The 10,000-nt window shown below is 44.8% G+C and overlaps 1 long non-coding RNA gene across 1 annotated transcript in view; it reads left to right on the top strand.

Annotated features, from left to right (window-relative positions):
* The first annotated feature begins 5,062 nt into the window (after positions 1–5,062).
* LOC143301097 (uncharacterized) overlaps positions 5,063–10,000 on the top strand; it is a 9,391-nt gene continuing 4,453 nt past the window's right edge. Inside the window, exons 1-2 of the long non-coding RNA XR_013057730.1 lie at positions 5,063–5,223; positions 9,104–9,211. This is a non-coding gene — a long non-coding RNA (uncharacterized LOC143301097). The remainder of the gene's footprint in view (positions 5,224–9,103; positions 9,212–10,000) is intronic.

Here is a 10,000-nt window from a genome sequence, read left to right as displayed (position 1 = left end):
GTGGATGTGTGTACGTGAGCTGAAAGCGTAAAAACACATTCTATTCACTATCGCAGCAAGATTGTTGCTTGTTTTTTTGGAGTTTTTTTTTTTTCTTTCTTTTTTTTTTGCAGTTGTTTTTTTTTTTTCCAGTAAGCAGCAAGTTTTGTTGTTTGTTGTTGTTGTTTTTCTTCTTTTTTTCTGTTTTGCCGATGTGGCAGATGTTGTTGTCGTTGTATTGCTGTGAAATTGAGGTGTGTCTCCTGGTCAACAACACTTGTTGTAACAGCCCCCTCCCCCCCCCCCCCTCCCCACCCCCTCCACCTCACCACCCCGGGACGTTATTCAATGTTGATGATAAACCAGCCATCTTTGCACACGTGGGTTTCCGAGCAAAACGTCCACGTGTCACTAGCATAAGTGATGAGGGAAAGGGGAGGTGGGGGAGGGGGGGGGGGGTAGGGAGGGTGGGAGGAGTAGGGTATGTGTAGTGTGTGTGTGTGTGTGTGTGTGTGCGTGCGACCAATGATGGACGAAGTGGCAACAACTTGATTTTGGAAAATGCGCAATTGCACTTGGTGAAAATTAATAGTATTTGTGTGGGGGATGCAAACAACAAACAGATACGTCACTGTCAGACAGAGACAGATAGGTATCAGGACCTGGGGTTGTGTGTCAGGGATGCTGGGGCTCTCAGGTTCCATTCTCTCTCCATGTGTTGGGGGTTGGGGGGGGGGGGTGCCGGGGGGTGGTGGGTGCCGGGGGGTGGAGGGTGCTAGGGGGGTGGGGGGTGCCGGGGGGTGGAGGGTGCTAGGGGGGTGGTGGGTGCCGGGGGGGTGGGGGGTGCCGGGGGGTGGAGGGTGCTAGGGGGGGTGGGGGGTGCCGGGGGGTGGAGGGTGCCGGGGGGTGGGGGGTGCCGGGGGGTGGAGGGTGCCGGGGGGTAGAGGGTGCCGGGGGGTGGGGTGTGCTAGGGGGGTGGAGGGTGCTAGGGGGTAGAGGGTGCCGGGGGTTGGGGGGTGCTAGGGGGTAGAGGGTGCCGGGGGGGTGGGGGTGCCGGGATGTGGAGGGTGCCGGGGGGGTGGGGGGGTGCCGGGGGGTGGAGGGTGCTAGGGGGGTGGAGGGTGCCGGGGGGTGGGGGGGTGCTAGGGGGTAGAGGGTGCCGGGGGGTGGGGGTGCCGGGATGTGGAGGGTGCCGGGGGGTGGGGGGTGCCGGGGGGTGGAGGGTGCTAGGGGGGTGGAGGGTGCCGGGGGGTGGGGGGGGTGCTAGGGGGGTGGGGGGGTGCCGGGGTGGGGTGCCGGGGGGTGGGGGGTGCCGGGGGGTGGTGTGCCGGGGGGGGGGGGTGCCGGGGGGTGGGGGTGCTAGGGGGTTCTTAGGTGTTTTGTTGAGATTTTTGTTTGCTGTCGTTGTTCTCTCGGTTCTGTCTATCTGTCTGTCTGTCTCTCCCTCTCTCTCTCCCACTTTCCTCCTCCTTCTCTCTGTCTCTCCCTCTCTCTCCCCCTCTCTCTCTCCCTCTCTGTTTGTCTATCTCTCTCTCTGTCTCTCTCATTCTTTCTCACCCCTTCTCTCTCTCTCTCTCACTCTTTCTCACCCCTCTCTCACTCACACACTCTTTCTCACCTCTCTCTCTCATCTTTCTGTCTCTCACTTTCTCACCTCTCTCTCTCACACACACACACACCTCTGTCTCTCACTCTTTCTCACCCCTACTCTCTGTCTCTCTCTCTGTCTCTCTCTCTCACACACACACACCTCTCTCTCTCTCTCACTTTCTCACCTCTCTCTCTCTCACACACACACACCTCTGTCTCTCACTCTTTCTCACCCCTACTCTCTGTCTCTCTGTCTCTCTGTCTCTGTCTCTGTCTCTCTCTCTCTCTCTCTCTCTCACGCACCTCTGTCTCTCTCACTCTTTCTCATCCTTTCTCTCCCCCCCCCCCCCCCCCCTTGTCTTTCCTACCTGTTCTTTCTTTCTCACCCATCCTTTTCTTTATGTTTATATATCTTGCAAACTGGAGCCAGTCTTACTCCAACGGGCGCAATAGCCGAGTGGTTAAAGCGTTGGACTTTCAATCTGAGGGTCCGGGGTTCGAATCACGGTGACGGCGCCTGGTGGGTAAAGGGTGGAGATTTTTACGATCTCCCAGGTCAACATATGTGCAGACCTGCTAGTGCCTGAACCCCCTTCGTGTGTATACGCACGCAGAAGATCAAATACGCACGTTAAAGATCCTGTAACCCATGTCAGTGTTCGGTGGGTTATGGAAACACGAAAATACCCAGCATGCATGAACCACGACAGAGTCATCGGGAAGTCGATGTTGGCCGTGTAACGGAAAGAAAGAAGAAGAACAAGAACAAGAACCAGCAGACTGCCAATTGACTTGTAAAGGGATTGGAGTGGTAAGACTTTCATGGCTAGGAAATAACTATGTGGGTCTCCCGGGATGACAATTCTTTTAACCTTAAAGGAAAAAAAAAAAAAAAAACGAAAATAAAAATCCGAACTTCTGCTTAATTTCATTTTAGATGTTATGGACTTCAACGATTATGAAAAAATAATAATAGATGGTGTAATATCAAAGGTATCTTACGATGATACGAAGACGCTATTTTGACTCTTTTTTTAACCGATATAATTTGAGGGGGGTGGGGGGGGGGGAACATGATTTAAAAAAAAACTCACTGAGAAAATTTATAGCTTTTGGAGACGAAGAGCAGAAATAACAGTTGGGTGGACGAAGGTAGTATTGACAAGCTGAACAATGTTCTCGATGGCTTTTGTGTATAAATCTTTTTTCTTTTTTTCTTTTCTTTTTTTAATCATGTCGGCGAAAAAGAGTCAACGACTTGAAATGGTAGTTTGTATCAATTAGTAAGGGGAGGGGGGAGGGGGGGAGGGGGGCGTGGGGGGGAGGAGGGGGAGGGGGGAGGGAGTGATGGGGGAAGGGGAGGGGAGGGGGGCACCAATGTCCAAATAATGAAACTGGTAAATTCCCACGCGAGGTTGTTGTGCGGTTGTTGTTGGGTTTTTTTCAGTGAACGTGTGTGTGTGTGTGTGTGTGTGTGTGTGTGTGTGTGTGTGTCTGTGTGTGTGTGTGTGTGTGTGTCTGTGTGTGTGTGTGTGTGTGTGTGTGTGTGTGTGTGTGTGTGTGTGTGTGTGTGTGTGTGTGTGTGTGTGTGTGTGTGTCTGTGTGTGTGTGTGTGTGTGTCTGTGTGTGTGTGTGTGTGTGTGTGTGTCTGTGTGTGTGTGTGTGTGTGTGTGTGTGTGTCTGTGTGTGTCTGTGTGTGTGTGTGTGTGTGTGTGTGTCTGTGTGTCTGTGTGTGTGTGTGTGTGTGTGTGTGTGTGTCTGTGTGTGTCTGTGTGTGTGTGTGTGTGTGTGTCTGTGTGTGTCTGTCTGTGTGTGTGTGTGTGTGTGTGTGTGTGTGTGTGTGTGTGTGTGTGTCTGTGTGGGTCTGTGTGTGTGTGTGTGTGTGTGTCTGTCTGTGTGTGTGTGTGTGTGTGTGTCTGTGTGTGTGTGTGTGTGTGTGTCTGTGTGTCTGTGTGTGTGTGTGTGTGTGTGTGTGTGTGTGTGTGTTTAATGTGGTTTTTTTCCATTTTCTAAAGCAGGTACTTGGCAAAGTTTGAACCATGTTTAACCCACATTTTTCGAGCCAAGTCGAAACACACGGATGAATATTAACGGCCTTTGGCATATTTCTGGCATTACGTTAATTAACATGCAGAAGATCAAACACGCACATTAAAGATCCCGTAATCCATGTCAGCGTTGGATGGGTTATGGAAACAAGAACATACCCGGCATGCACACCTGCCCCCCGCCTCGCCCCCCCGCACACACACACACACACACACACACACACACACACACACACACACACCCTGAAAACGGAGTGTGACTGCCAAGAGGGAGGGTTGGGGGGTTGACGGGGAATGGGGGGGGGGGTTAAAAATGGCCGAACACGTAAAAACCCATTCGTGAAAACGAGTGGACGCAGGAGAAGCAGCCCATGAATGAAGAAGAAGAAGAAGAAGACAACACATCAGCTTCCAAACTTTGATGAAAAGAGATCAGTGTGACATGGATTTAACTCACTCAGTACGGCCAGTCCTCTCTTCTCCTCTACACAGACCCCTCGGATGTCCAGTGGGTGTCTGAATGACCCAACCTTTAGCTTCCGTCGTCAGAATTTTGGTATCTTTGTCAACATTCACGTCTTCAGTATAAGAGCCTTCCGCTTGCAATATTTTGATGATGTTAACTGGGGTGAAACGCTGTTAACGTCGTCTCTTTCGCCGTTCGTATGGAAAGAGTTAAAACACACACACACACACACACACACACACACACACACACACACACACACACACACACACACACAACCTTGACCTGCCAGGGATAAAAACCCATAGAAAGTGACGTTTCATATCATAAATCAATATCCAAAAACAGTCAGCCATATACTGAGACACTCGTCTGGGGATATACCACTCTAGATCACTGTGATTATTTTCCGCCTTCAAAAAGTTATTGTTTTTCTCCATCTTTTTTTTCTTTTTGCTTTTTTGATGTCATCAGTGACGTTACTATGGACGTGAGCACTTAGCTCACGTAAAAGAACCCACGGCAACAAAAGGGTTTCTTCCTGGCAAAATTCTGTAGAAAAATCCACTTCGATAGGAAAAACAAATAAAACTGCACGCAGGAAAAAAAACCAAAAAAAAAAACAAAAAACAAAAAAAACAACAACAAAAAATGGGTGGCGCTGTAGTGTAGCGACGTGCTCTCCCTGGGGAGAGCAGCCCGAATTTCACACAGAGAAATCTGTTGTGATAAAAAGAAATACAAATACAAATACACACACACACACACACACACACACACACACACACACACACACACACATCTCCCTCCACCCTCATCCACCCCCACTCTCACCCCGTCTCTCCCTCTCTCCCTCTCTCTGTCCTAGAGAGATGCTCTGGTGCACACGCCCCCCCAAAATAAAAACGCATTTATCAAATCACCTTTTCGCGTTTTCAGTGTGGACGTTTCACCGAAGGCGTGAAATCCTGGTGAGATGACAGCAGGCGATACCGCTCCAGGCAAACTGTATAAAAGCTGGGGTCCTGTCGGCCTCAGCAGCTAACCACATTGGACACAGCGACCCACTGCACAGAAGATCTGAAGCGGCCGGCAACATTCGTTTTCCTCTCAATCTCAGCTTCAGGACCATAACTTGAGGTATATCTGTCTTACCTCTGTGTGTGTGTGTGTGTGTGTGTGTGTGTGTGTGTGTCTGTGTCTGTGCCTGTGTCTGTGTCTATGTTTGTCTGTCTCTCTGTGTCTCTGGAGGTCCCGTGTGCAGCATGCATTTAGCGCACGTAAAAGAACCCAGGGCAACACAACAAAAGGGTTGTCCCTGGCAAAATTCTGTAGAAAATTCCACTTCGATAAGAAAATAGGTGAAATAAAATAAAATTGCATGCATACAAAAATACTATTAAAAAAAATAAAATAAATAAAATAAAATGAGTGGCGTTCTCAGTGTTGTGACGCGCTCGCCATAGGGAGAGCAGCCCGAATTTCACACAGAGAAATCTGTTGTGACAAAAAAGAGTAATACAATACAAATATGTTTATTTTTCCCCGCCATGTAGGCAGCCATACTCCGTTTTTTATTATTATTATTATTATTATTCTTTATTTTTATTTATTTATTTTTTTTAATTATTTATTTATTTTTTCTCAATGGCTTGAGTAAGCGAGTTGGGTTACGCTGCTGGTCAGGCATGTGCTTGGCAGATGTGGTGTAGCGTATATGGATTTGACCGAACGCAGTGACGCCTCCTTGAGCTACTGATACTGATACTGATACTGATGGAAGAGATGGCCTGTGTGGAGTGAATGGTTCACACAGCATTGATTCCTCCTACAGGCTTTTCCAAGGGTGGGGAGAGGGAAAGTTACTTGTTTGTTTTTGCATCAATATTTTTTTTTTTAAGCCTTATTGTACAATCTTTAAAAGCCAATGTTCATTAACTCTCTCCATACGAACGACGAAAGAGACGACGTTAACAGCGTTTCACCCCAATTACCATCATCAAAATATTGCAAGCGAAAGGCTCTTATACTGAAGAGGTGAATGTTGACAAAGAATACCACAATTCTGACGACGGAAGCTAAAGGTTGGGTCATTCAGACACCCACTGGACATCCGAGGGGTCTGTGTAGAGGAGAAGAGAGGACTGGCCGTACTGAGTGAGTTAATTAAAGCTTCAAGGAATGGCTGCTACTACTGCTGTTACATTGTAGAAATTTATTTGTCCCAAATATGCTTCAACAGAGTCCATATTTTTTCAGAAAACCTTTCTGCGCCGGATATCCATCTTTGCCCGCAAAAGTTTTCACACACGATTCGCGTGGTATATAGATTTTCTGGAGTTTTCACTTATTTTTCTTTTGGTGGATTGCGAAGTGACATGCAATAGCAGGCTGATTTAATTAAGGATGCTGGTTTAACTCACTCAGTACGGCCAGTCCTCTCTTCTCCTCTACACAGACCCCTCGGATGTCCAGTGGGTGTCTGAATGACCCAACCTTTAGCTTCCGTCGTCAGAATTGTGGTATTCTTTGTCAACATTCACCTCTTCAGTATAAGAGCCTTCCGCTTGCAATATTTTGATGATGGTAATTGGGGTGAAACGCTGTTAACGTCGTCTCTTTCGCCGTTCGTATGGAGAGAGTTAATACGCTCCGCAACAACAGGACATTAATTTTGATCTGACGGACCAGGCAGACTTCCGGTGTTCATAATTCCACATTGTTTTTTTGTTGTTTTTTTGTTTTGTTTTTTTAGTTTTGTCAGGTTTGTTTTGTTTTGCTTTTGATCAAGTCATAACGACTATAGGCCAGTCCCCCTCACTGCTCTCTCTGTCTCTGTCTCTCTCTATCTGTCTCTCTCTCTTTCTCTCTTGTGCTGTGTTGTGTCGTGTCGTGTCGTGTCGTGTTGTGTGGTGTCGTGTTGTGACGTGTCGTGGTGTGGTGTGGTGTGCGTGCGTGCGTGCGTGCGTGTGTGTGTGTGTGTGTGTGTGTGTGTGTGTGTGTGTGTGTGTGTGTGTGTGTGATGTAGTGTTGTGTAGTGTTGTGTAGTGTGGATTAGTGTTGTGTAGTGTGGTGTAGTGTTGTGTAGTGTGGTGTGGTGTGGTGTAGTGTTGTGTAGTGTTGTGTAGTGTGGGGTAGTGTTGTGTAGTGTGGGGTAGTGTTGTGTAGTGTGGGGTAGTGTTGTGTAGTGTTGTGTAGTGTGGTGTGGTGTGGTGTAGTGTTGTGTAGTGTGGTGTGGTGTAGTGTTGTGAAGTATTGTGTAGTGTGGGGTAGTGTTGTGTAGTGTTGTGTGGTGTGGTGTAGTGTTGTGTAGTGTTGTGTAGTGTGGGGTAGTGTTGTGTAGTGTGGTGTCGTGTTGTGTAGTGTATACACAGTGCTTTACTTCTCTGCATGTATGCTTGTGTTGTGTGTTCTGTGTGTACGTGTCTGTGTGTGTTGTATATATATATATATATATATATATATATATATGTGTGTGTGTGTGTGTGTGTGTGTGTGTGTGTGATGCTATGTGTGTGATTGCGTGATGTGTGATGTGTGCATGTGGTGTGCGATGTGTGTGTTCGTCTGATGTATGTGTATGATGCATATGATGATCTATGTGTGGGGGGTGGGGGGGGGGGGGGGTGCATGTGACGTATATGTGTGTGCATGTTTGTATGATGTGTGTGTGAGTGTGTGTGTGTGTGTGTGTGTGTGTGTGGGTGTGTGGTGTGTGTGTGTTCGTGTGTGCATGTATGTTTGATATGTGTGTGATGTACGTGTGTGTCTGAGTGTGTTTGTTTGATGCACATGTGTGTTTTCTTCAGTTTAACATCTATTCACTATAAGTGTTTTTAGACGGAAAGGGGTAAAGTAGTGTATAAAGGAAAGGGAATGCATGTGAATATTAGTGTAAAAAAAAAAAGAATTAATAAAAAAAAGAAGTTCATGTTATGTATCAGAGGAAAAGTATATTATAAGAAAAAGTCTAAAAGGTTTTGGTGTGTATTGAATGAATTGTCATGGGAAGGAGAATATGTATATGCATATCAACAAGTATTAACCTAGAACAATGTAAATATAAATAACAGCATTAAATATAATACATCAAAGGAGGATACCAACTGGACTGGAGTTTAAAATTTCTGAAAACATTCTAAGCAATGAATAATCATTCAAAATCTTTTCAGTGGCTAATGAAATATTGGAAGAAAAGTCATCAACTACATCTTTTGGAAGTAACTGTCTTATGCTCGGACAATGAATGAGTAGATGGCTTACAGTTATTTGCTTACCGCATATACATTTTATATTTTTTTGAAAATTTTGTACGAAAGGCATTTAAGCGAAGTCAATACATTAGACTTGTAATTTGTCTTGAATGTGCTGCTGGTGTCGAATTAAGAAAATGTTTGGGATTAGCTCCTTTCTTTGTGTTTACACAACATTGGTAATATTGATTATTTGAATCTATAAGTAATTTCTTAAATCGATTTCTAGATACATTTTCTATACAGCTAATGCATTCATGTAGATCTAACTGGATGTCAAGTTGTATTGCGCCTTCGAAATTACGTGCTGCTCTTCTAGCTGCTTGGTCTACCCACTCATTTGTAGATATTCCACAGTGCGAAGGTACCCAACAGAAAGTTATTTTAATGCCCTGTTTTGTCAGTTGGTGAATAATATGTTTTATTTCCATTGTCATCTCAATTCGCTTCTTTGAATTTGGAGATTCTATAGCTTGTAATACTGACTTTGAGTCTACACATAATAAAATTTCACTTACAGTTTTCGGAATGTCTGAAATATAATTTAAGGCCATAAGTATGGCTATAAGTTCAGCTGTGAAAATGGAATATTGTCTACCAATATAGTATAATTTTTCTATTCTAAATGAATACATGTGTGTATTTGTGTACGCGTGTGTGTGCGCGTGTGAATGTGTGCGCGGCGTGTGCATGTGTGTGCGTGTGTGCGTGCGTGCATGTGTGTGTGCGCTTGTATGTGTGTGTGTGTGTGTGTTTTACCAACACAGAAGTACCGATCCTACACAATGGGAAGAAGCAGCATGTGTGTTCTGCTGATGGTGGCAGCGGTCTTTCTGATGGCCTCCAGCCGTGTGCAAGGCTTCTATGGTTTCAATGTGTGTGTGTGTGTGTGTGTGTGTGTGAGTGTGAATGTGTGCGAGCGTGTGTGAGTGGCTGTGTAAGTGTAAGTGTGTGTTCGTATATCATATATATATATATTTTTTTGTTGTTGTTAGGTCTTAAGTTCTGAGACCCAAAAAGGCACATCTATAATACAAAAGATAATTTACCCTATGGTTGAACAGCTTAGTATTTGTGAGGCTTATCTCCTCACTGACAGTTGATAATGAGAACAGATTCTGGGCTCGAGTTTTCTAAAACCAACGAAGAATTTTGTCTGATGTTCCAGTACCAAAAGAAGTTGTAGCAGAACCAGTTGTTTTTTTTTTAACCAAAATATCAAAAATCAGAAATGAAATTTCATTGTACAGTAATTGGTTATACATATATATATACATACACACACACACACACACACATATATATATATATGTGTGTGTGTGTGTGTGTGTGTGTGTGTGTGTGTATGTATGTATGTATATATGTATAACCAATTACTGTACAATGAAATTTCATTTCTGATATATATATATATATATATATATATATAAGGAGGGGGGCATCTTTATCGTCTTGTACTAAGTAGGACAGCAATTTAGTTTCGTATAAGAAGAACTATGTGAAAAGTATGGAGTCTTCTTTTTCTTTATATATATATATATATATATATATATATATATATATATATATATATATATATATATCTTTATTGTTGCTGCTATTAGGTCAGTTAATAAATATAGTTTAGAGTAAGATCTGAACGTTGAAACAGGAACTTACAAAGC

The sequence above is a fragment of the Babylonia areolata genome, chromosome 27 (assembly GCF_041734735.1).
Source record: "Babylonia areolata isolate BAREFJ2019XMU chromosome 27, ASM4173473v1, whole genome shotgun sequence".
Taxonomy (NCBI): domain Eukaryota; kingdom Metazoa; phylum Mollusca; class Gastropoda; order Neogastropoda; family Buccinidae; genus Babylonia; species Babylonia areolata.
This window is presented reverse-complemented; position numbering and strand designations above follow the sequence as displayed.